The 27,404-nt window shown below is 44.0% G+C and overlaps 1 protein-coding gene across 6 annotated transcripts in view; it reads left to right on the top strand.

Annotated features, from left to right (window-relative positions):
• PLEKHG2 (pleckstrin homology and RhoGEF domain containing G2) overlaps positions 1-27,404 on the top strand; it is a 135,374-nt gene that overhangs the window by 5,212 nt on the left and 102,758 nt on the right. For 4 of the 6 annotated variants that reach the window (XM_075608221.1, XM_075608219.1, XM_075608218.1 and 1 more), the window contains exon 1: positions 2,648-2,986. The exons of the other annotated variants lie outside the window; for them this stretch is intronic. The gene's annotated coding sequence lies outside the window, so the exon portion shown is untranslated. Of the gene's footprint in view, positions 1-2,647; positions 2,987-27,404 lie in introns of those variants that run through there. 6 annotated transcript variants of the gene reach the window in all.

The following is a 27,404-nucleotide window of genomic DNA, read 5'->3' as shown; positions in this document are numbered from 1 at the left end:
TGAAGCACAGGGGGATAACATAACATACAGTACCATATATCACACGTATGTAAATACCATATAGAAATGTAAAAGTGGATGTATTGTGATAATGCAGAGGCACACCAGAGGAGATGTGAGAACACAACTTTAAACTGGTTCTTTTATCTGGAGTTTGCTTATTTGTGATGTCAGTCCCTTAAATTCAGTTGCATAAAGTCAACTTGCTCCCATTTGCCTCAGTGAATATTTTTCACATAGTATGAATTGGAAAGGATGTAAATATTACAGTAAGGTGTATTTCTAATTGCCTTTTTGTATTTGTGCATGCTTCTCCATATTTGTTTATGTAATGATCAAATTTCTGTACCCCCATTGTGCCACGCTGCGGAATATGTTGGTACTTTACAAATAAATGATAACAATAATAATATTTTGATATTCTCCTCTATTGATTGTCTGCAGGTGAAGCCTATTGAAGGTGTGACTTTCCTAATATGTGTGTTACAAACTTGTATCCACTCTACTGTGGGACCAGCATTCTAACATGATACTCATGTGAAGGGGGCAGGAGAGAGAATCACTGGCATGATTCACCAAGAATATAACCTGTTTAATGCAAAATCCATAAACTACCCAGCTCAGTATGTCTAACCTGGTTTAAACATGATACCATTTGATGAACCACTACATACACAAATGTATACTATGAGTGAGAATTACAAAGTGTGTGTGTGTGTGTGTGTGTGTGTGTGTGTGTGTGCAAATTGCAAAGCCAGTACAACCCCACACTGATGAGACACACAAGGTCGAAACAGTCTGTCTGTCTATGAGTGGGTTTATTGGCTTTGCATCTCATACCAGGCTATGTTTAAAAGCTGTGTTTAAAGCAGCATGCATTGGCTTAAGGGGTTTCCATGTAATGTGGACTTGAGACAAAAGGTGGCTGTGTGCTCATTTGCATGTCATTTCCCAGAATCCCTTGCTGCAGTGGAAGCACTGTATGCTAGGTCATAATAATAGCATGTTCTTGTATAGCGCTGCTAGTTTTTAAGTAGCGCTTTACAGAGACAAGTCCCTGCCCTGTGGAGCTTGCAATCTATGATTTTGGTGCCTGAGGCACAGGGAGATAAAGTGACTTGCCCAAGGTCACAAGGAGCCGACGCCAGGCATTGAACCAGGCTCCCTGCTTCAAACTCTCAATGCCTGTCAGTGTCTTTACTCACCGAGCCGCTCCCTCTCCCAATGGTGAAAAGCAGGGTTGCAGCCCTGTCTAAGGCTGTTATATAGTGCCGGGTGTGTGCTACGCCGGGCGCGTGCTATGCCGGGTGCGTGCTACGCCGGGTGCGCGCGCGGAATTTTAGTTGGCTGACGTCAATCAGCCTTTCTATAATGGCGCCGCGCGCACGGCATGGAGCGGGGAGCCAACAGACAGCCGCGAAGATGGGGGAAAGATGATTTTGTGCCGCTACCGGCGCTCAAATGTGTCTATGTGTGTATGTATGCATGTATGCGTGGATGTGTGTTTGGATGGATGTGTGTGTGTGTGTGTGTGTGTGTGTGTGTGCGCGTGTGTCAATGATTGCACAATTAAAATAAAAAAATATTTATTAAACTTTTTTTTTTCCTTTTAAAAATCTTATTTATGACTTATTTCATTCACACAACCCATGCACACACACACACACACACACACTCACACACACATATACACACACATACACACTACCTGCAGCTCCCGGCTCTATAACAGGGAAAAGCATGCGGCACGTGCACGGCTGAAACCCATTTAGAACGGCCCTAAGGCTGTGGCCAGGCAGGGAGCGGGTGCGCTGCGCCCTGCTCGGCCGGGCGATTCATGGCCGGCTAGGTGCACACACGGGGGGGGGGGGGTGGCCAAGACGTCACTTAGCTGGTTCGTCCTCATTGGGCGAACCGCTCACGTGACCCGCGAGTGAGCGGCAAATTCAAATTGTGGCCACACACATTGCCGCAATGGTTTTCATCGCGGCCTGCGTGAGAGCGCCTGCCCGCTCAGCGCCACCCTGGCCGTGGCCTAAGACATGTGAATGTGCTCACAAGTAATATTTGTATATGATATACAGTATATACAGCTCAACCCCCTTATAACACTGTGCTCGGGGTCCAAAGAATCACATCCCGTTATAAGCGGAACGCGTTACAAATAATGTACATTTGTATGCATGGTACAATAAAGTATTTAAGATTCCAATAATCGTGTTGTAAAGTATTCATAAATACAAAAATTGGGAGCCACGCTTGCATCGCGTTATAATGGGGTTGAGCTATATATATATATATATATTATATATTATATATATATATATATATATATATATATAAATATATATATATATAAATATATAAAGCAGAAAATAGCCGTGTTAGTCCAGTTGCAGAATAAAGGAGTTCTTCAGTATTGGGTAATACCTTTTTTATTTGTACAAACAATTTATGTCATAGGAGAAGCTTTGGACACACGCACGTTGCCTTGCGTATTGGTATATATCTGCTTTGCCAAGCATTGCTGGTCCTCTCTGGTAAGTAAGAGGTTAAGGGCAGCAGGAAACATTCCAGTTTCAGGAGTTTTTGTTTCCCTTCTGCTCCAGCCCAGTCTCACCCCTCTCAGCTGTGCGGCCCTCCCCCTCTCTACTCTCATTCGCCTCCCTGCTTGATTACACAGCCCTGGCCCCTTCTCCCCTCTGGATTTCTCCTGCTCCCTTCTCTCCACAGAGACAAGTCCTCCTAGTTCCCCTGTGGATTGAGGATACAGTTTAACCTTCTAAATGAGGCTGACTTTATAGCTTTGTAGATGGAGGGATTCCTATGGTTGGTGGTAACCCTAAAGCTCCTGGTGTTGGTGCATACTCAGGGGTGAGAGCACTATTGGGGTCTCTACATGTGGCTGAGGACTTGTGGGTACCAGATGACATCTCTCTGATCAGGGAATCTTTCTACTGGGACTGCAGACAACAGCAGAGGTTGGGTAAGTACTGAGTTGGCGTTGAATTGATGAATGTAGTGGCTCGGGCGTGTGTGGACCTTCCAGTCTCAATCCCTCCTCCGATACATTTTGCTAGTGGGGATTCTTATCCAGGACCCTGGACAAACACAGGGTTGTAAGTGAAGAATACAAGCCTTGTGGAGACTGGAATTGAGTGTAGATAGGCCAGATGTCCTTTATCTTCTGTCTCTTTCCAGCCCTTTCTCCCTGTTATAGTATCAGGCAGATGACCTAATCCAGGAATGCCATGATAACAATACCTGTAATAACTGTATGTTACTCTTTGTCTCTCACTGACAACTCCTCTCTACAGCTGGCAGTCACTCTCCTGCTAAAGACACACTATTATTATATATAGTACTGTATGTGTTTATCTCCCTATACAGTGCTTCGATTGTGAGCTCTGCTGGGCAGGGTCTCCATATTACATTTCTCAATTTGTCTGTAGCCCTTATCCTTGCACAAGTAATGTGGGCTTGTTCAATATTATGTTGTTAGCTTATGTACTTATTATCTTAACATATTTTTTCATATTAATACATTTTAGGACTCAAAGCGCTTCTCAATTATACAATATAGCACACAATAAATGTTAAAGGCACATTCCCTGCCCCAACAAACTTGCAATTTATTTTTGGTGCCTGAGGCACAAGGACTTGCCAAAGTCATTAGGAGCTGGCTCAGGGAATTTTACTTGGTTCCCCTGCATCAAAGTCATTGTTTTGAGTCAAGGCCTTTACTCGCTGATCCACTCCTTTAGCTTACTCAAACTTACTGCTATCACCGTGTGTGTGTGTTACACCTAATGCACATGCATTTACTACTACCACCCTGTGGTTTTGGCCCGACACACTTACATTTATTGCTATCAATCTATGTGTTAACACCTTCAGTTGTTGAAAGTCTAAGCAATAAGACAGTGAGGAGATGCTCTCCACCGCTCAACTCTGCCATACTTAATTGTGATTCATTTGGTTTCCCGGTATTGGGCATTGCCACATTCATGGGAATAGGCGTGAATGCCCTTCCAATCAGTGAGTCTGCCTTCCAATGACTTTTAGAGACTATTGTCCTGTCTGTGATTAGACACAAGGGCATAGCAGGAATCTTATGGGCCTATTTCTGTAAAACTACTTTTCTGCCTTCATTTCTCTAAACTCCTAAATCCATCTATTCCCCTTTCTTCCCCCAGCTATCCTATCCGTCTCCCCCTCTATCCTTATATCTCTCTGCCCGCCTCCCTAAAACCTCTTCTTCCCCTCCCCCTCTTCTTCCTCCTCCCCCTCTTCTTCCTCCTCCCCCCTCTTCTTCCTCCTCCCCCTCTTCTTCCTCCTCCACCTCTTCTTCCTCCTTCCTCCTCTTCTTCCTCCTCCCTCCCTCTTCTTCCTCCTCCCTCCTCTTCTTCCTCCTCCCTCCTCTTCTTCTCTCCTCCCTCCTCTTCTTCCTCCTCCCTCCTCTTCTTCCTCCTCCCTCCTCTTCTTCCTCTTCCCTCCTCTTCTTCCTCCTCCCCTCTCCCTCCTCCCCTCTTCTTCCTCCTCCCCTCTTCTTCCTCCTCCCTCTTCTTCCTCTCCCCTCTTCTTCCTCCTTCCTCCTCCCCTCTCCCCTCTTCTTCTTTCTCCCCCCCCCCCTGGTCTACAGTATCAGCTGCATTTTGGATGGATTGGAGTTGGGCTAGGTGGACAAGGGAAATGCTATTGCGGAGAAGGTTGAAGTAGTCAAGGCGGGACAAGGCGAGTGAGGGAATTAGGATTTGAGTTGCATCATGAGTGAGAAAAGGACATATCTTGGCGATATTTTAGGAGGTGGAGATGGAAGGTCTTCATGAAGAATGAAGGAGAAATCATAGTCAAAGATGACTCCTGTTTTGCTATTTTTCTTTATATTTTGTCATCTCCTCCCTGTTCCCTCTGAGAATTCCTCTCCCTCCATTCATCGCCATTCCTTTTCTTGTACTTTTGAGCCAGTTTTACAAATTCTGGCAATTGTGTTAGTGCTGGAAAATACTCAGAACGTTTTGTGTCTTTAGTTTATAGATATTAGATTTTGATCTGATCTGCAAAGGGGGGATGTCCTCGGCTCTTATCAGATGAGCAGGGGGGGTTGCTTTGCCATTATCACCTAGCATGCAGTGCTTTCACTGCGGCAAGGGATTCTGGGAAATGACATGCAAATGAGTACACGTGTCACCCTTTGCATGAAATCCATTTTTACATGGAACCCTTATATCCTTAAGTGGTTTCACTGGCTTTGCCTCTAATCCCATGCTGTGCTTAAAAGCTGTGTGAACGGTGAGCATTCGTTTATAAGGGTTCCATGTAAAAATGGATTTCAGGGGGTCTTTGGTCCCGTGCACCGTAACACTGCAGCACTGTCTTCCACTGTAAATATAGAAGCATTATTTGATCATCAAATAAATATTCTTTGGCATTTGTGACACATGATGACTTCATGAAGTGTATAGTTACAAAATGGTGTTTAGCAAAGTAGATAAGGAGACACACACCACACACAGAGACACAGACACACACACACACACACAGACACAAAGAGACACACACACACAGAGACACACACAGACACACACACACAGAGACACACACAAAGAGACACACACACAGAGACAGACACGCAGACAGAGACAGACACGCAGACAGAGACAGGCACGCACGCAGACAGAGACAGGCACGCAGACAGAGACAGGCACGCAGACAGAGACAGGCACGCAGACAGAGACAGGCACGCAGACAGAGACAGGCACGCAGACAGAGACAGGCACGCAGACAGAGACAGGCACGCACGCATGCAGAGACGCACGCATGCAGAGACGCGCACGCACGCAGACGCGCACACATGCAGGTGCGCACACACATGCAGAAGCGCACACGTACACGCTGCGCCGCTTACACACACACACACAGACACACACACACAGAGACACACACACAGAGACACACACACAGAGACACACACACAGAGACAGACACGCAGACAGAGACAGACACGCAGACAGAGACAGGCACGCAGACAGAGACAGGCACGCAGACAGACAGGCACGCAGACAGAGACAGGCACGCAGACAGAGACAGGCACGCACGCATGCAGAGACGCACGCACGCAGAGACGCACGCACGCAGAGACGCACGCGCACGCACGCAGACGCGCACACATGCAGGTGCGCACACACATGCAGAAGCGCACACGTACACGCTGCGCCGCTTACACATGCGCGAACAGAGACACACGCATGCACAGAGACGCACGCACGCACAGAGACGCACGCACGCACAGAGACGCACGCACGCACAGAGACGCACGCACGCACAGAGACGCACGCACGCACAGAGACGCAGAGACACACGCACGCACAGAGACACACGCACACACACAGATACACACAGTCTCTGGGTACCGGGTGGTTAGGTGCCCAGGGCACCTCAGTACTTTGGGGGGACATCACCGGGGTGTATACACTGGTGGTTGGACAGTGGGGGCAATGTGTGGGTACGGCCGTGCGAGATATGTATGGTTTTGTGATATCAGTTAGTGTTACCAGTAAAGATTAGTTATAATATCACTGTGTGTATAATTATTCCTTACTGTGTGTTCCTGCGAAGGGGCTATCCAATTGCGCTTGGATCCCTCCCAGGTGGAGGCGCTGTCACCAGATAGAATCAGGTACACCCCAGGCACCCTGCAGCAGAGGATCAGGCCTCCTGTGAGCCGATCTGGTAACACACCAAACGTAGTTCCCCAGACATGGGGGAAAGGGGGCTACAGATATATAGATATAACAAATACACAGAATAGTGCCGCAATCAAACCGGCTCCCAAAATAAACCACAAAACCAGACATAAGGGTTAAAGAATACCCCCTGGTGGTGCTGGATATATAGATATATCTGCTACACAAAATGGGAGAGTTGGATCCTGGAGTCTGTGCCAGCGCTGAGGCTGGGTGACAAAAACGCTTGGCCTATCTGTGTTTTATATGTGAGTGTAAGTGCAGAATAATGTATGTTTGTATACTGGCAGGACATTTTATGTTTGTATGTGTGTGTACTACACGTAGGGTAGGGTTGTGTGTCGGTGTGTGTGTGTGTATTTTCAGTGCACTGAAGTCCATTCCAAGATGCATAAAATATTGTGCAGAGGATTTTTATTATATCTGATCTAAAAAGTATTTTTGGAAACATGACAGCCTTTTTTGGGGAGACTGTCTGATTGTTACCATATTTGGGAGGGTCAGAGAGCGCGATCCAAGGTATGTGTTTGTGTAAGACACAGCTCTGTGTACTGGGAGCTTTTCTATGTCGGCTCGGATTTCTAACTCTGCGTGATGGTATTTTTTCGTTTTTTGCAGAATTTATGCTCATCCCACCTCCCGCTGGTTGTCTGTAGTACCCATTGACAGAAACCAAATTACTTCTCCTTTATTAATTCCTTTGTGTATTTATTCATTCATTATATGCTGTTGTGTATTCATTCATACATTTGACATCTGCCATTATTAATTAACTACCCAGTGCAAGCTCAAATTCATTCATAATTGTAATCATTCATTTATTCAGTTAAGGCACCTATTCATGCAAGCAGAATAATAAACCAGCCACGTATTTACCTGAATAGCCTGTAGCTGAATGAATCGGTGTACAGGTGTAAATTCTGCATCTGGTGAATGAATGGGATACAGATGAATTGGCCCCAAGGCATTGCACTGATACATGTATCCCCAGGCAATGGGTACCTTTCTACTGTATAATGTGTATCATTTGTATCTACATTACACATTTGTTGTGTAGAGAAGCCAGCAAGTTGTATACACTGAGGAATAATTGTTAATTTCCTCACAATTACAAGAGGATGCGTATAAGTACAGATATGTATATATATATATTCCTTTGAGAAAGTCGCTCAGTAGTGACGAAACGTGTCGGGAACCTCCCACGACATCACAACGACACGTGATCACGCAGGAGCACGGTCTGGCTGAATCGCGCTCGGAGCTGAGCTGAAAAGCTGAGGTGAATGTCGTGAGATCTGTGTCCCTCCGTAAGCAGTATCTGGAGTGCAGCTCGGGTTGTCTTCTGGTTCCAGCTAACTGGTATACACATCCCGAGAGGACCTTCACCGCGGATTACACAGTTGGCGGTGATATTGTATTCACGCACTGCCTGATTTTTATCTACCCTTGTGAGTGAGCCTTTGCCCCCCTTCCCCTGTTCCCTCCATTAAATGTATTTTTTATGGTATGGGGCATGCACTCTCTTTTTTTCTCTTTCTAGGTTTACCTTTTGGATTTGGTTCACCCTCCTGAAAACTGCTCTGTACCCCTCTACCTCAAGCGTTTTTGATACCAATTGGACATTTAAGGGAGTGATTCTTTTTTTGTTTCATGTTGTGTGTATTGTTTCTTTTATATATTGTAGGAATACATACAAGACAGAACAAGTTCCCTACTGAATGCACTCACTGTGTGAAAATGTGTGATGGTATAATGAGTAAAACCTTTTTAATATATATACAAATTGTTTGTAAAGAGGACTAGGTATATAGATCCATGACCTGTCCCTAGAAAACTATTTCCTACTATGCTCCTAACAACATGAGTAGCGCTTTAGCAGATAGTAGCATTTTATATGGAGACCCTGTCTAATCAAATCATGTCTTCTGTCAATAATGCAAAATGGCATATATTAATATACAGCTCATATAGTATATTATCTTCTGCAATTATTTAACGCAGGATAGATCATTCATCCCAAAACATCTAACCTGAAAGATTAATATCTTCAATTAAATGCACAAAAACAATATAAAGTGCTAGAGCTAAAATCAAATACAGAAAATAGATAGCCACAAAGTATAATAAAAAAAAGCTAATATTCAGTTTGCAGTATGGATGTTTAAAGGTCCTGTTCATGTATGTATGTATGTATGTATGTATGTATGTATATAATATATATACACACACACACACACACACACACACACACACACACACACACACACACACACACACACACACACACTTGTGTGAAAAAGAAAGTACACCATCTTTGAATTCTATGGTTTTGCATATCAGGACATAATAACAATCATCTGTTCCTTAGCAGGTCTTAAAATGAGGTAAATACAACCTCAGATGAACAACAACACATGACATATTACACGTGTCATGATTTATTTAACAAAAATAAAGCCAAAATGGAGAAGCTATGTGTGAAAAACTAAGTACACCTTATGATTCAATAGCTTGTAGAACCACCTTTAGCGGCAATAACTTGAAGTAATCATTTTCTGTATGACTTTATCAGTCTCTCACATTGTTGTGGAGTAATTTTGGCCCACTCTTCTTTACAACGTTGCTTCACTTCATTGAGGTTTGTGGGCGTTTGTTTATGCACAGCTCTCTTAAGGTCCAGCTACAGCATTTCAATCGGGTTGAGGTCTGGACTTTGACTGGGCCATTGCAACACCTTGATTCTTTTCTTTTTCAGCCATTCTGTTGTAGATTTGCTGATGTGCTTAGGATCATTGTCCTGTTGCATGACCCAATTTCGTCCAAGCTTTAGCTGTCGGACAGATGGCCTCACATTTGACTCTAGAATACTTTGGTATACAGAGGAGTTCGTGGTCGACTCAATGACTGCAAGGTTCCCAGGTCCTGTGGCTGCAAAACAAGCCCAAATCATCACCTCTTCACCACCGTGCTTGACATTTGGTATGAGGTGTTTGTGCTGATATGCTGTGTTTTGGTTTTCGCCAAACGTGGCGCTGTGCAATATGGCCAAACATCTCCACTTTGGTCTCGTCTGTCCAAATGACATTGTTCCCGAAGTCTTGTGGTTTGTTCAGATGCAACTTTGCAAACCTAAGCCGTGCTGCCATGTTCTTTTTAGAGAGAAGAGGCTTTCTGCTTCCAAACAAACCATACTTGTTCAGTCTTTTTCTAATTGTACTGTCATGAACTTTAACGTTTAACAAGCTAACTGGGGCCTGTAGAGTCTGAGATGCAACTCTTGGGTTTTTCTGCAATTTCTCTGAGCATTGCACGGTCTGACCTTGGGGTGAATTTGCTGGGACGTCCACTCCTGGGAAGATTGGCAACTGTCTTGAATGTTTTACCCTTTTGAATAATCTTTCTCACTGTAGAATGATGGACTTTAAATTGTTTGGAAATGGCTTCCACAACGATGTGAGAGACTGATAAAGTCATACAGAAAACGATTACTTCAAGTTATTGCCGCTAAAGGTGGTTCTACAAGCTAATGAATCATAAGGTGTACTTAGTTTTTCACACATGGCTTCTCCATTTTGGCTTTATTTTTGTTTAAATCATGACACGGTGTAATATGTCATGTTTTGTTGTTCTGATAATGTGTGCAACAAAGTGCAAATAGGGTGGCGCAGTGAATAAAAAATTAAATAATAAATTAATATTGTGAATAAAGTGAACGTGAAGAAAATTGCAGCTCAAAAACCCTTAAGTGAATGGTTTGCAGATTCCACTTCAATAGCAGGACGTTTTGTTGTTCATCTGAGGTTCTATTTACCTAATTTTAAGACCTGTTAAGGAACAGATGATTGTTATGTCCTGATATGTAAAACCATAGAATTCAAAGAGGGTGTACTTTCTTTTTCACACAACTGTGTGTGTATGTGTGTTTCTCTCCCCCCCCCCCCCCCCCGCCCCCCCTCTGGAAGATTTCACTGCTACGTGGTGTGGTGCCTATCTGCTGGCTCACAGTAGATCTGAGCTTCCCGCATTGTAGGGAAGAACAGAACAGGCTCCTGGGGTAGTAACTGAATCGTACTCACAGTGACAGCGTCTCCATCTCTTGCAGGCCCCAAGGATGTGGAGACAGTACCTGCAAGAGAACTTATTTCCTCTCCCCCTGATAGATTGCAGTCTCAGGCAGGAAGGTATATTGGAACAGGATCACACTTTATTGTACTCAGTGCAGATGGTCAGCATACACAGCTCACACAGTGGTTACAGCAGTTCTTGGGGCTTCACCTCAGGATTTACCCTGGACCTCCACTGCGGGTACAGGGCCCCCCAGCAGTCCTTGCTCTTCCCTGACTATTAGAGCCAGGGGTATGGTTTCACTCCTAACTCTCCAAGGGGAGAAGGCAGTAACTGCACAGCCAATCTGCACTTCTGGGTGAGAACTTGGCTCTCTCAAGGGTAGAGACAATTGACTAACTTTGGTAGTGCAGCCCCTTAAGTACAAGAAAAGCAGGAACCAGGTCTGAGTCCCTGATTGGACAAACATAGGCCTAGTCGCACCGCCTCCCCTGTGACTCACTGAAACTGCTGGGGGTGGGGAAAAACCCATGATTAATCCTGGCAGGCCTGCTCTTACCAGAGCTTACTGCCAGGAGAATGGCAGACTGGTAGCCAGAAACCAGTCCTGGCTACATACACACACATACGATTCCGCCCCAGAGGTGGCTGCATTAATGCCTTCGTTGTGTGATATTAAGTGTCTATGGAATGGAAGTGGTGGGTGTTGTATAAATCAAGTGCATTACTTCCAATGTTCCTTCTAACTTTCTCTTTGTGAGTATAATTAGTAAGGCATTATAATAAGAACAAAAGCACACACTCCCCAGTGGTTTGCTTACAATATCCTCTTGCTCCCTTTTTATGAACCTGGTGCAGACTGCCAGCTGGCGAATAAAAAAAAAAAAAACAACAAGCTCCAGTTCATTTTAAACCTCCCAATCTCCCCAGGTACCTCTAAAGCATTTCCCATCATTCCCAGCTCACCGCACGGGGATTACACAGCGATCTGGAAGCCTACTCACAGTTTCCAGCCTCGGCACACACAGGGGCCAGTGGAAAATCTGAAAGGTTTCCGTGTCTTCTGCTGACAGCACCTTTGTGTGTAAAGGGGGTTAGTCTCTGCTAGGACGACAGTGAGATAAGGACAGTGACATGATTAATAGATTCAAAACATTTGATTGATACTTACATAAATTGGACATGTATGAGTATTTTGAAAACATTTGTTACACATTTCCGTGGTTAACAAAAGCTTTGAGTGGTGGGGTGATGGAGGGGGGTTATGATTATTAAATTGTTGTTAGTCAAACTGAAACAAAAGTAGCAGGAACTTTAAGAGTGATTTGAATATTTCCGAGACTGCCAATGACATTGATAATTTTGTGCTTCTCGTCCTTGTGACATGTCTGTCACTCTTAACCATTTTAACCTATTTGCTGCCTTGCTTTGCATACTGTTCTATACACCCCGCATTAACGTACGCAATGGGACCGGAGCATGTATGTAAAGCGAAAATGTACTTAAAGTGAAGCACTACCTTTTCCCCACTTATCGATGCATGTACTATACTGCAATCGTCATATACGTGCATAACTGATGTAAATAACGCATTTGTAACAGGCTCTACAGTCTCCCCGCTTGCGCACAGCTTCGGTACAGGTAGGGAGCCGGTATTGCTGTTCAGGACGTGCTGACAGGCGCATGCGTGAGCTGCTGTTTGCCTATTGGGCGATATGTCCTTTCTCGCGAGTGTACTTAAAGTGAGTGTCCTTAAAGCGGGGTATGCCTGTATTCGCTTTGCGTTTATGCTGCAGCCCCTCTGGCAGTAAATGGATGAAAGAGGCAACATTTTCATACATTTGGTGCAAGTGCAAATGTAACCAGGCAAACATTTTCTATTCCCGTTATAGAGCAAATAACACTGCGGTGATATATCATTCTGCAGTGAACCAGCATGGCGTTCTTTTTCTAAAATCTCATCTTTTTTCCAGGGATTTTAAAATATAGCCGCCAATTAGTTTCTTTAAATGACTCCTTTATCAAAACACAGTACAGGTAGTCCTCGGTTATCCGACACAATGCGTTACTCAAAATGGCATTGGATAGCGAAACGTCTTAAAGCGAAACACGTTTTCACATAGGAACACTGTTTAAATGAAAGGTTCCATTCCTGAAGGCATTTTTAATGCTAAAATACACAAAATATTTTATGCAGGCAATAAGATACGCAGCACACACATAAATTATATAGTGTTAATACTGTATTATATATATATATAATATAACATAAAATATAATAATATAATATATAGTATAATATAATATTATATAATATATATATTATATACACATAAACAACTTTGCAAAGCGTTGTAAGAGCGTTGGATAAGCCGTTTTGACGTTGTAAAAATGAACATAGGTATGCATTGCACAGCGTTGGATAAGCCATTCGTTGTAAAGCGAAGTGTTTTAAAACGAGGACTGTCTGTATGTAAATAATAATCCAGTGAGACTCAAAACCTTTAATTCTGTAAACAAGTGAAACGGAGATCTCCTGCTCTAAAGACCAAAATCAGTGACGGTTCTGGACCATACAATGACATTTTAATGGAAAAGGGCTGTGTTTTTTTTAATTTTTGAGACTCCACTGAAGACTGAGACAGTCACAGCACTGAAAATCAATGAAAATTACCAGGTCTGATTTAAACTAGGGATTCATATGATGAAAAGCAGCTGTACTGAGTTCTGTATATAGTGCAGTTATAATACTATACCTTTGTGTTACACGTGCTGTATATAGTGTGCAAGTAATCTGTGTTAGGCCTCGGCCAGGGTTCCTGCTGGCGCGCTGAGGCTCAGGGAAAGCGGGTGCTTTCCCTGGCCTTAGACAGCACGCCGTCCGGGGGCGTGTCGGCGGGCGGGCCAGTGACGTCACGAAGCTGGTTCGCCCTCATTGGGCGAACTGCTCACGTGACCGGCCCTGCGCGCCGGCAAGCGGGGAAATGTCAAATTTCCGTAAGACCTGCGCTTCCACAAGCGCGCGGAAGCGTAGGCGAGCCCCTACTAAAGCCACTCTCATTGCGGCTGTAGGGGCTCAGTGCCGAGCGGAAGCGCGCCTCCGCCAGCAAGCACTAAACATGGACGCGGCCTTACCCATGCTGTATAGTGGACAGTAACGCGTGTTTTGCACTGTATTTTGTGCAGCAGCCTGTGTTACACGTTCTGCATAGTGTACAGCAACATGTCACACAGGCGTTATAGTGTAATCAGTGTGTTACTGTACACGTACTGTATTGTGTGCAGCAACCTGTGTTGCATGTGCTGTATAGTGTAAATCTTGTTACGTGTGCAATAACTTGTGTGCCACATGTGCTCTATAGTGTAACTTGTGTGTTACATGTGCTGTACAGTATAGTGTGACCTGTGTGTTACATGTGCTGTATAGTGTGCAGCACCCTGTATGTAGTGTTGCCAGGTGGCTTGGCTACAAATACTGGTCACAATGTTAAAAGATGCGACCCCCCCCCCCAATACATATAAAACACGCCCCCACGCCTCCTGAATACATATAAAATATACCCCCACCTCCCCCAATACATATAAAATATACCCCCCCCCCCCCAATACATATAAAACACGCCCCCACGCCTCCTGAATACATATAAAATATACCCCCACGCCACCCGAATGCATATAAAATATACCCCCACCTCCCCCAATACATATAAAATATACCCCCACCTCCCCCAATACATATAAAATATACCCCCACCTCCCCCAATACATATAAAATATACCCCACCTCCCCCAATACATATAAAATATACCCCCACCTCCCCCAATACATATAAAATATACCCCCACCTCCCCCAATACATATAAAATATACCCCCACCTCCCCCAATACATATAAAATATACCCCACCTCCCCCAATACATATAAAATATACCCCCACCTCCCCCAATACATATAAAATATACCCCCACCTCCCCCAATACATATAAAATATACCCCTACCTCCCCCAATACATATAAAATATACCCCCACCTCCCCCAATACATATAAAATATACCCCCACCTCCCCCAATACATATAAAATATACCCCTACCTCCCCCAATACATATAAAATATACCCCCACCTCCCCCAATACATATAAAATATACCCCCACCTCCCCCCCAAATTGTATTTTGTCCTTACCTTATCTCCTGGCAGGACGCAGACAGCACCGGAACATGTGTCTCGGCTGCTGAGGTGTGGGCTCTGCCCCTGCTGTGCTCTGGTTGGCTGTCCTCTCCTCCACTCGGGGACAATATACGAGTCCTCCTTGCTGGGCCCGGCCACCATCCGCGGCCCCTCCTCTCGGCACCAGCCACTGGCGCTTGCCGTCACTGCCTCCGCCGCCCTTGCGTTGCCACTGCCTCTGCCGCAACTATGGTAATACCGGACCCTTTCGTGTCCGGTATTACCTCCAATTTTAAACCAGATAGACATCAAAATTGCCGGCCTCTCCGGTTGAAAACCGGACACCTGGCAACCCTACCTGTTTGTTACACATTAACCCACTGACTGTCCGTCTCACGCAGTGTTGGGGGTGTGAGGAAGTCTCATTGTGTGCACTGTGCACCGAGCCTGCTCAGGAATCTTAATGAATGGAGGGAAGCTGCAGGGTATTTCTGGGTGCCAGAGATAGGCAGCTTGGCACTAACCCATCCAAGTCTCATTGGCTTCTGTGAGAAGTGCCATTGTGCAGGACACGTGAGCTGACCGTTCCTGCACCATTGGCTCAACCTCTTCACCCCGAGTGAGGCTCCAGTGCATTGTAAGAGAGGGTGTAGAAATTATCTTACAGTGAAGTGAGAAAAAATTCACTAGTTGAACCCCTTGGCACAGCAATGAGTTGTAGACCCCTCCGGCAGCAAAATGGTTAATGGCATAATAATTTTTTGAGAAACTGTTTTTTTCTCTGTTAATGCTCAGACTGTAACCTTTCTGTTTTATGATGTAAAATAAGATGGGTGCTCTTTCCTCCGTGGGAAATAATGGTTCTCATTGAATGCACATAGTAAAGTGAAATTTAAAAGGAATGGGGGTGGGGGGCTGGAGTAGTCCATGTGTTAAAAACCTTATAGAAACTTTAGAGCTTTTTTGGAGCGTTTTAGGAGTTAATCACTGAAGAATCAACGTTTGGCTGCCAGATAAATGTATCACATTTCCCGTTTAATAGCCAGAGCTGATTTGACACACAGTGACCTGAGCGTCTTTCTTAAATTTGGGTTGGGGAGTATTTCAGTCTTGACCCCTCTTATGTCCACATTTGCACATGGGGTTTACTGCTCTTCAAATAATGCAGTGATATCAATAAGGTACTGCAAGGGTCTATTCATCACAGGGACAAGGTTGGAGATGGTGATGGTAATCAATCTTTTCCTGTCTTATTTTACAAGGGCACATGGTATTTGAGAGTAGGTGACTTACTCTCCCAGCTGCAAACCTGGGGTAACATTGGTGCAAAACATTTAGCTGACTTATGACTTAATCTATGGCTGTATGTGGGATTTCTTTCATTAATACATGTTGTGCTGGTTTTGTGCTCTGGTATTGCAGCCAGGATCCTTTGATAAATGACCGCCATTAGTCTCAGCATGAGATACAATGTTGCCCATTTATCTTTACAAAGGTTCAATCTCTTCACAAGTGGCCACTGAGCACAGCGTCCTATCAAGCTGCGGACAGCGCTGGGGGTCATGTGACTGGTGAGAGTGAACCCTTCCATCTATTCACCTGCTTCAAAATATATCTCAGGAAGTGTTTCCTTCCTAGCGGGACCCAAATCCACAATGTAATCTGTCTGCTCGAAACAAAGACAACCAACTAACTTCCTGCAGAATGCAAACTGCCTACACACACGGCACATATATACACACAGCCACATACACAGAGACAGATGTGCGGGCGCATACATGGACACATTCACTTTCAAATATACAAAGGTTTTGAACAAGATACAGGAGGGAACCATATGTCAGAGAGAGTGGTCCTGCTCTTAAGCTGGACAGTTGAAGACTCATGGGAATGTGAGTTATTCTTCACAGAAAGAGTGGTGGAATATCCTCCCAATAGAGGTCGTAGCGGATAATTCAGTAACGGGGTTGAAAAATGCTTGGGATAGATGTAACCCCCTTTTCCTTTACACTAACTTATATACACTAAGGTGGGGGCCCAAGTCTTACTCCCCGTTATAACAGTGTGAACCCATGTACTGAGCATGCATCCCATAGAGTCAGATAATAGGATATGATACCTGGCCTTGAATAACAAACTTGTTTTATATCAACGTTTTATTAACACAGGCTGACATAAACTTGATCCTCAATCTGAGGATCATGCACATAGTATTACTGTGTCTTCAAATGCTCGCAGTCATGTACCAATGTCTGCCATGTATCCCCACGTCCCCGTGTTATGAGGGGAACTGTATGATGGTGCCACCACAATGTTGGAGCTCTTAGTTCTGTGAATGTTGCCGTGGTGTGTCTGTTCTTCGAAAAGCCTTTGGTAGCTCTGTCTGTATCTGAAGGATCCCTTCTTTCTTGAATCACTACACCGGTTACCTAACTGGTGGGGCTTGTCCTGAACTCCGGCGAACCATCTCAGTTCTCTTTAAGGGAATGCTATCCTTTGCATCTTGGTAACTTTCTTAGCTCCTTAATGCTCAGCTGGGCCTCTGTGCAGGTGGGACTTAATCCAAGTCTCAGCCAGTCCGTCCTGACATCACGCAGGCTCCATCCAAGGTCGTAGGCCATCCAGGAGTCCGCAAAATGTTGGAGTGCATTTCTAGGACTTTCATTCCCGGCGAAGATTGGCATATCACTCCCTACCTCTGTTAACTGGTCTCCAGAAGCACAAGCAGATTTTCTGAAGCTTAAGAAGCTTTTTAGTTCGGCACCTATCCTGAAGCACCTGGATCCTCTTTATCCCTTCATCGTGCAAGTCGACGCTTCTGACGTTGTAGCGGGTGCAGTCCTATAACAGAGAAGCGAGTTTCAGGGTCGATTACATCCTTGTTCTTTCTTCTCTAAGTAGTTATCAGCTGCCAAAGGCAACTATGTTGAGGGCAATTGAGAGCTTTTAGCTATGAAGATGGCCCTGGAAGAGTGGATGCATCTCCTTGAGGGAACTTCTGTACCAGTCACAATTTTAACTGATCACAAAAATGTGGAATATTTCGAAGGGGTGCCCAGGCTTAACACTCGTCAGCCAAGATACGCATTCTTTTTTAGTCGCTTTAATTATATTATTTCTTATCGACCTGGTTCCAAGAATGTAAATGTGGATGACCTTTCCCACCAGTTTTCCATGGATGGCATGACTTGGTGGATAAGGGTCCCATCATCCCCCTAATTAATTTCCGCTGTTTCCTCTACAATCCTTCAGCGCATCATGAAAGCCCAGGACAAGTTACCCGTTTAACTTTCCATTCTCCAGTCCAAGCTCTTCGTTCCCTCTTCTCTGTGGCAGAAATTCTTATGATGTGCTTGTGCTTCTGGAGACCAGTTAACATGATCCTCATGTTTCTTGGTCATGGCCGTAATGGGTGCGACGATTTTAGAAAAGTCCCTATTAAAGTGTCTATAGTCATTTGAAAATCCACAAAACCTCTGGATGGACTTTAATCCCTCGGGCAATGACCAATCCAGAACAGCAGAATACTTGGCAGGATCCATTTCTGGACCTTGAACGGAGATGATGTACCCGAGAAATAAAAACCTGGATTTTTCAAATTCACATTCTCAAATTTGGTGATTGTTCTCTAGGAGATAATGAAGAATCATCCTCACTTGCTGACGATGTTGCGCGATGGTCTTCGAGTAGATGAGGATGTCATCAAGGTACAGTAGACAATAACGAAAAAGTCCAACATGTCTCTAAAAATCTCATTCTCTAAAAACGGGAACACTGTGAGTGCATGACATAATCTGAAGGGCATCACCTTGCAATCAATCACGTGTGTTGAAAGCTGTTTTCCACTCGTCACCATGCCTTATTCATATAAGATTGTAAGCTCCTCTTAAGTCAACTTTAGTGAAACCAGATGCGTTGCGTAGGCGGTCAAAGAGTTCGGTGATCAGGGGAAGTGGGTATTGGTGTTTGAAATCTTGGTAGTCAATACGTGGCCTCAAAGATTCATCATTCTTGGCCACAAAGAAAAATCCCACACCAGCAGGTGAACTGGGCTTGCGTATGAATCCACATTTTAGATTCTCATGTATGTATACCCTCATGGCATTCATTTACAGCTCGGATAGAGGATACATGGGTCTGTGTGGAGGATTCGTTCCAGGGAGCCGGTCAATAGCACAATGGAAAGGATGATGAGATGGTAGCACCTCTGCCTGTTTTTTAGTGAAGAGTCGACTGAGATTGGAGTAGCAGGCTGGAAGACCAATCAGTCCTTGCTCCGGTAGGCGAAGATGCTCCACTGGAGGCACTTCAAATGGCAGGAGGATCCCCTGGCTAGCATTCATCCAGTCAATCCGGTGATTATTATGGACACGTAGCCAAGGAAGCCCCAAAACAACATAAATGGCGGGGAATGGATAATGTTCAGCTGGAGGGATTGGTGGTGCAGAATACTGACCGTGGTCTTGAGCTGAACCATCTCCTGTGAAATGATTCCAGATCAAAATGGACACACATCAATAGTGAAAATAGCCACGAGTAATGGCTTCTCCAGGAAATTAATACTGGCTCGATTGGCAAAGGCCTGATGCACGAACATACCAGCAGCTCCCGAAACCACAGTCTCCGTTAAGACAGAGTGGCCTGCCATGGGAACAAACAAGCAATGGGGGAGCATGGGATTAGAGAAGTACAACAAATATAAAAATATAAAAATAAAAACGATGTAGTACTGACAATGGTTGGAATTGTTGGGTAGGGGTTAGAGATAAGGATACTAATGGACTTACACGGCCGTGTGTAAGCAAAGACAGTCAATGGTGTCTTGCTTAAGGTGGTTCTGGCCCCTTCCAACGTCAGTGAATGCGAATCAGTATGGTTAAGAATATATATATATATATATATATATATATATATATATATATATATATATACTCACACGGCCCAGTGTGAGCAGTTGCAGAGGGTTGGTAACTTTGGGGTTAAGTTAACCCAAAAAGGGTTGTGCTGGTCGCACAATGGGGACTGCCCTCAAGCTTGACGTCAGCATGGGACTCACTCTCCAGTCTCAGGCGTCAGGCAGGGTCTCTCCCCGGTGTTGTAGTGGAGGGGGGAGGGGAACAAGTGAGGCACGATTTCAATGGAGTTGTTTTAAGGTAACATTTATTAGTTAAAATCCACAACAAAACTCACATACATAAAGGGTGAACCGACAGATCGGCTTCCTCAGGCTCATCTGCTTCATCTCATCTCAGATGAGCCTGAGGAAGCCAATCTGTCGGCGAAACGCGTTGCTCTAAACACCAGCTTATTTTTGACCCAAGGAGGCTTCCGTAGCCGGATCGCAGAGCAGCCTTTGCAGCAAAGCAGGACAGTTTCCTTCTCCTGCCTCCCGGACGCGGGAACGGTGCAAACAGCTGCTAATACCCGATCCTGGACTGCGTGAGGAGGCCAGGGGTTCACCCTTTATGTATGTGAGTTTTGTTGTGGATTTTAACTAATAAATGTTACCTTAAAACCACTCCATTGAAATCGTGCCTCACGCCTGAGACTGGGGACTGAGTCCCATGCTGACGTCAAGCTTGAGGGCAGTCCCCATTGTGCGACCAGCAGATGTGGATGGGTTAACTTAACCCCAAAGTTACCAACCCTCTGCAACTGCTCACACTGGGCCGTGTGAGTATATATATATAAATATATATATATATATTCTTAACCATACTGATTCGCATTCACTGAAGTTGGAAGAGGCCAGAACCACCTTAAGCAAGACACCATTGACTGTCTTTGCTTACACACGGCGGCCGTGTAAGTCCATTAGTATCCTTATCTCTACCCCCTACCCAACAATTCCAACCATTGTCAGTACTACATCGTTTTTATTTTTATATTTGTTGTACTTCTCTAATCCCATGCTCCCCCATTGCTTGTTTGTTCCCATGTCTTTGTAAGGGCTCTGGATTAACCCTTTATTGGGGTCGAAGCAGAAGGGATCTTTGAGTTGGCGCAAAGCATTTGCTAGAGGGCCGCTGTTGATTTGACTGCTACACTGTAAGCACACTTTTGTTTTAAACTCAAGGTAAGCGCCTGGTTTTTTGTTTTTTTTTCTGTAGAGTGGCCTGCCAACATGGATGGTATCATCAGACGACTGCAAGGTGGGAAAGTGATGGTGTATATGTTCAATTTAGTTGGACAAGTCTGTGCCATGTTGCCCTTCTAGCCACAGTAGAGGCATAACTCCATAGATGGTGCTGCTTCTCCTGTTCTGTGAGGCGCATACTGCCTAACTGCATGGGCTCCCCAAACTTCCTCCTCAGACTTACAGGGTCAACCGAACATGATGGAGCTTACGAAAGCGCTCTTGCTCCTGATGTCTCTCCCTCATTCGGAGATAGAGGGAATTGAAAAGGGTGATGAGGCACTCTAGATCAGGGATATCCCTGTAGGTTAGCTCTCCGTTCAGCCTCCCCCTATGTTATCAAGACATAGCCTGGGGCAATGAGATTCGCATTACAACAAAATGAAACAGGTTTTTGGGAGTGCATAAAGACAATTACATGACCCAAATTATTGAGGAACCAACAAGGAGAGGGGGAATACTGGATTTGGTCATATCAAACAATGTAGAAGTAATAACAAATATGCAAGTCCGGGAACATTTGGATAACCGGGAAAATGAGTGGCTCAGTGAGTAAAGACTGGCACTGAGTTTGAAGCAGGGGAACCTAGTTCAATACCAGTTATTGGCTCCTTGTGACCTTGGGCAAGTCACGTTATCTCCCTAAAAAATAGATTGTAAGCTCCACTGGACAGGGACCTGTGTCTGCAAAATTTCTCTGTAAAGCGCTATGTAGAACTAGCAGCGCTATACAAGAACATGCTTATTAAAAAAAAACTGTGATCAGAACATGGTCTTATTTGAAATAAATGATCAAAAACCACATTACTTGGGTTCAACTAAGACTTTAACCTTTAGAAAGGCAGATTTTAATAATCTGAGGAATAATCAACAAAGAATAAATTGGGATGGTGTTTTTAAAGGGAAAAATGTGGACGATAAATGGGCAGTCATTAAAACATTGTTAGAAAAGCACAGTGTATAACCCTTGAGTAGTAAATATAAAAGAAACAAGTCTAAACCAATGTGGCTAAATAAACAGGTTAGGGGAGGAAATCGAAAAGAAGAGGCAGGCGTTTAGATTCTTAGACCTCGGGCATGGTCAGCGCTTAGGCGCTGACCCGCGCTGAGGCGCGCTCATGCTTACCACTGAGCCCCTGCAGCCGCAATGAGAGCGGCTTTAGCAGGGGCTCGCGCAAGTGTGCGGAAGCGTGGTTCTTAAGAAAATTTTAGTTTTGGCGCACACGGGAGCGCAGGGCCGGTCACGTGCTCCGTGACGTCACTGGAACACGCCCTCAGCCTCAGCGCGCCTCCGCACAGGCTGTGTCACCATGGACTCAGCCTTAGGCCTCGGCCAGGGTTCCTGCTGGCTTTCGGAGGCGCGCTGAGGCTCAGTGAAAGCGGGTGCTTTCCCTGGCCTTAGACAGCGCTCCGTCCGGGGGCGTGTCGGGGGGCGGGCCAGTGACGTCACGGAGCTGGTTCGCCCTCATTGGGCGAACTGCTCACGTGACCGGCCCTGCGCGCCGGCAAGCGGGGAAATTTAAAATTTCCCTAAGACTTACGCTTCCGCAAGCGCGCGGAAGCGTAGGCGAGCCCCTACTAAAGCCGCTCTCATTGCGGCTGTAGGGGCTCAGTGCCGAGCGGAAGCGCGCCTCCGCCCGCAAGCATTAAACATAGACGCGGCCTTAGTCATAAGGGACGGACACATCATATGAATGATGAGGAATGTAACAAAAGTTGCAAAAGGTCAATCAAATTGGTAAAAATGGATAATGAAAAAAGGATTGCAATTGGAAGTAAGGTCAACCCTAAAAAGTTCTTTAAGTACCTTAATAACAAAAAAATAAGAATTGAAAAAATAGGACCCTGTCGGTGTGAAATGGGAGATAAGAAAAAAGCAGAGGTATTAAACAAATTATTTGCCTCTGTGTTTACCACAGAAGGATCAATTGCAATAGTAGTGCCATAGGAGAAAGCCATAACCTCTATATTAATAAACAGTTGGTTAACTGAGAAAGCAGTTCATAGACGGCTTGATAAAATTAAAATAAATAAAGCACCATGGCATACATCCAAGAGTTCTTAATGAGTGAAGCTCCGTAATAGCCAAACCATTATATTTAATATTCAAGGACTCCATTTCCACAGGCTCAGTACCACAATATTGGCGTAAAGCAGACATGATGCTTATATTTAAAAAGGGAGCCAGATCACAACTGGGGAATTAGATCTGTAAGCCTGACATCAATAGTGGGGAAGCTACAGGAAGGTTTAGTACTGGATAATATTCAGGAATACCTAATGGAAAACAAAATGATCAGTAATAGTCGGCATGGATTTATAAAGAATAGGTCATGCCAAACTAATCTTATTAGTTTCTTTGAGGAGGTAAGTAGGCATTTAGACATGGGTAATGCAGTCGATATGGTCTACTTAGATTTAGCAAAGGCTTTTGATACGGTTCCACATGAGGTTGGTGTACAAAATTAAGCAAATTGGACTCAGTAAAAATATTTGCACCTGGATTGAAAACTGGTTGAAGGATAGACAACAGAGTTGTAATAAATGGAACTTTTTCAGGTTGGGCTAAGGTCTCGAGTGGAGTACTGCAGGGATCGGTACTGTGACCCCTGCTTTTTAACTTCTTTATTAATCACCTTAAGGTTGGCATAGAGAGCAAAGTCTCCATCTTTGCTTATGACACTAAATTGTGTAAGGTAGTAAAATCAGGGCAGGCTGTAATTTCTCTCCAGAAGGATTTGGATAGACTGGAAACTTGGGCAGGTGAATGGCAGATGAGTTTTAATACGGATAAATATAGGGTTATGCATTTGGGAAACAAGAATAAATAGGTGACTTACAAATTAAATGGGGATAAATTGGGGGAAATTTTGATGAAGAAGGATTTAGGAGTGCTTGTAGACAGCAAGCTTAGCAATAGTGCCCAAAGTCATGCAGTAACTGCAAAGGCAAACACGATCTTATCTTGCATTAAACGGGCAATCGATGGAAGGGAAGTAAACTTAATTATGCCTCTTTATGAAGCATTAGTAAGACCACACCTTGAAGTAAAATTTTGGGCACCACTCCTTAGAAAATACATTATGGAACTAAAGAAAGTGCAGGGAAGAGCCACCAAATTTATAAAGTGGATGGGTAATCTGATTTATGAGGAGAGGCAAGCTAAATAAGATTTGTTTACATAAGAAAAGAGGTTTCTTAGAGGGGATATTCCAAATAAGTAAACATGGGAAGGATGTTGATCCAGGGAGTAATCTGATTTTGCAGTCGGAAAGGAATGTATTTTTCCCCTTAAGAGATATAATTTGATCATTTTTCACTGAGGTTTTTTGTTTGCCTTCCTCTGGATCAATATACGGTAAGTACGGATATAGGCTAAAGTATCTGTCTAAATTTAGCATAGGTTGAACTTGATAGACGTATGTCTTTTTTCAATCTCATCTACTATGTAACTATGCAATCATAATGTATCTATACGTTTCCAACACACGAGAAATTATGCAAAAATATGTAAATTAATATATCTGCCAGGGTCTCAGGTCCCTATTTATTATAGAAAAAAAAACTTAACCCCAAAAAAATCTGTTGTAGCAAAATGTGTTTGAAAATATAAATACTCTCTCCAGAGTATGCAACAGTTAATTTAGAGCCCCAAAGCATTACATATTAAAAAATAATTGTTTAATATATATAAAAATACAGTGCTTCAGATTACAGAAAAACATAATTACAAGAACATGCAATTACAGTAAATGCAAAACAGTTTCTTAAAATAACAGGATAAAACAGAAATTCCTATACAATACTTTACTATGTGCCATTGGTTTTCCTCCAGAGAGGTCACTGGCATAGAAATGAGTATTCACGTCTTTGGTACAAAACAAACCTGTTGAATTCTAATTTCATAACTCCAGGGCAAGCCCTAAATACCATTCTTCTCCCATTCAAACCACATAAGATCACCCGTGTCGTAAATCAGCTGCTAGGTTGATTTTACAACGGAGAAAAAAAAAAACTCCTAAAAATATACGTTTAAATCTTTCCCTCAATATATAAACGCACCCACAACTTCCTTTCTCTAATACTTAGACTCAAATCAAATCAAATAAGCTTTATTGGCATGACGAAAGAACCTTTCAGTATTTCCAAAGCGTGAATAATAGGGGGTGGGGTACAATGATTACACAGTACATGAATAATAGGGGGTAGGGTATAATGATTACACAGTACATGAATAATAGGGGGTAGGGTATAATGGTTACACTGTACATGAATCATAAGGGGTAGGGTATAATAGTTACACTGTACATGAATCATAGGGGGTAGGGTATAATGATTGCAGGGTACATGGGTAACAGTTACACACAGGGATATGGGGGTAAGTGGGCGACTCTCAGCCGGTGGCAGGTGCTGATATAGTGTGCAGCCAGTTCTGCTGTGGTTTCATCTTCTTCCAGGAGGATCGCTATTTTTTTGGTTCTCTTCTATATTATTAAAGTTCTGGATAAGAGCTGTGAGTTTCTCCAAGTGGGCACTCGTCACTTCAGAGTATTGTGTGCAATGCAGCAGGAAGTGTGTTTCATCTTCTACCTCTCCTAGCTCACATCGCTGGCACAGTCTCATCTCCTGGGGCTTCCAGTTCTGTCTGTCTGCCTGTTTCTATTTCCAGGCTGTGGGCACTCATTCTGTACTGGCCCAAGGTCTATCTCTGCTTTGGGTCTTTTACCTTCAGTAAGGGTGCCAGAGTGTATTCTCTCTGTAGGCTGTGGTAGGTCTCTCGCTTCTTTGAGCGCTGGATATCATTTTCCCACATAGTCACATACTTCTTCATTTTGCTGGCGATTGAGTTGATTTGTTTTTTTTGGCAGGTTGGTGATCTGTGCGGGGTTTTGTTCTTGGAGTGAGAGGACAAGTTGTTTGATGACACAGGGTTTAGTGAGGAGGTCCTGGTTATTCATTGATATCTAGCAGTAAGACTGGATGGCTGTTGTTTAGTTGGGCCCAGAATGTCCGTGCTCTCTTCTTTACAGTGAGCAGTAGAGGAAAGCGGCCCCGCTCAGCCCGGCATGCATTGTTTGATGTACTCCTGTGTACTTGGAGCAGGTGTTTGCAGAATTCCAGATGCATTATTTCAGTTCGGCTGGTATCCCATTTTGTGGAGTCTGGGTATGTTACAGGACCCCACACCTCGCTGCCATACAGAAGGATGGGTGTGATGATGCTGTTGAATATTTTCATCCAGATTGTTATTGGTGGTTTGAGGTGGTACGTATTTTTCCTTATTGCATAGAATGCTCTGTGGGCCGTCTTCTTCAGTGTGTTTATGGCCAGGCTGAATTTCCCTGATGAGCTGTAAGACCAAGGTATGTGTAGCACGCTGTCTGTTCCAGTGCATTGTCATTCAGTGTGAATTACGATATGGTTGAATGTTTTTTATATTTTTACTGGAATACCATGATTCTGGTTTTGTCTAGGTTCACAGAGAGTGCCCAGGTCTAGCTGAATTTTTCTAGTATTGCCGGTTGCTGTTGGAGGCCTTGTTCTGTTGGAGACAGCAGGAGCAGATCGTCTGCGTATAGTATAGACACACGTGTGTCATATAAATAGATTCAGTCGATTATGACAGACGTAATGAGGCTAATTATGACCGTCTTCCTCCTAAAGTTGAGTGACATGGATATCTGTCCTTGGTTACACGCTAGACTTCAATGCAGGCAACTCATTGCAAAGATTACAGATATCTAAATGTTATACTTCAGAATCGATGTTATCACCGGAGAGTCTTATTTTGAATACATTCACATACCTTCTTAGGCATGCCCCCTGAACTTTGCAGAAGCCTCCAGAAAATGCTTTGAAGGTAACCTTAAAAGGATCCTGTTTATAAAGATGTCAAGAGAGCTATATTTTAATCACATCTTTGGCAAAACAACTTCCCTTATCCCATCAGCCCCATACAACACCTTATACTTTTAGTGGTCCTTAAGTGATAGCCCACAAATTAAGTCCTCTTTGAAGCTCTGGACAGACCCAGGAAGAGTTTTGACCTGTCATAAACCCAATATATTGTATTTTTAAAATATCTGGTAACCACGTTAACTGCTGAAGCAGTTTGATTAAAATATATAATACCTCAAGATATTATCATGATACCAGTTGATAGGGATGGGTAGAGAAGGACAAACGCTGCGTGTCAAACTAGAGTTGGCAGTGTTAAGGAACCCTCTACAGGCTGAGGGGTGACCTCCATAACGAACTGGGGTAGGAATCCTGGGTTCCTTTAGCACA

Source organism: Ascaphus truei, chromosome 7 (assembly GCF_040206685.1).
Source record: "Ascaphus truei isolate aAscTru1 chromosome 7, aAscTru1.hap1, whole genome shotgun sequence".
Classification (NCBI taxonomy): domain Eukaryota; kingdom Metazoa; phylum Chordata; class Amphibia; order Anura; family Ascaphidae; genus Ascaphus; species Ascaphus truei.
The sequence above is the reverse complement of the archived record's forward strand: the minus strand, read 5'-3'. Positions and strand labels throughout refer to the sequence as shown.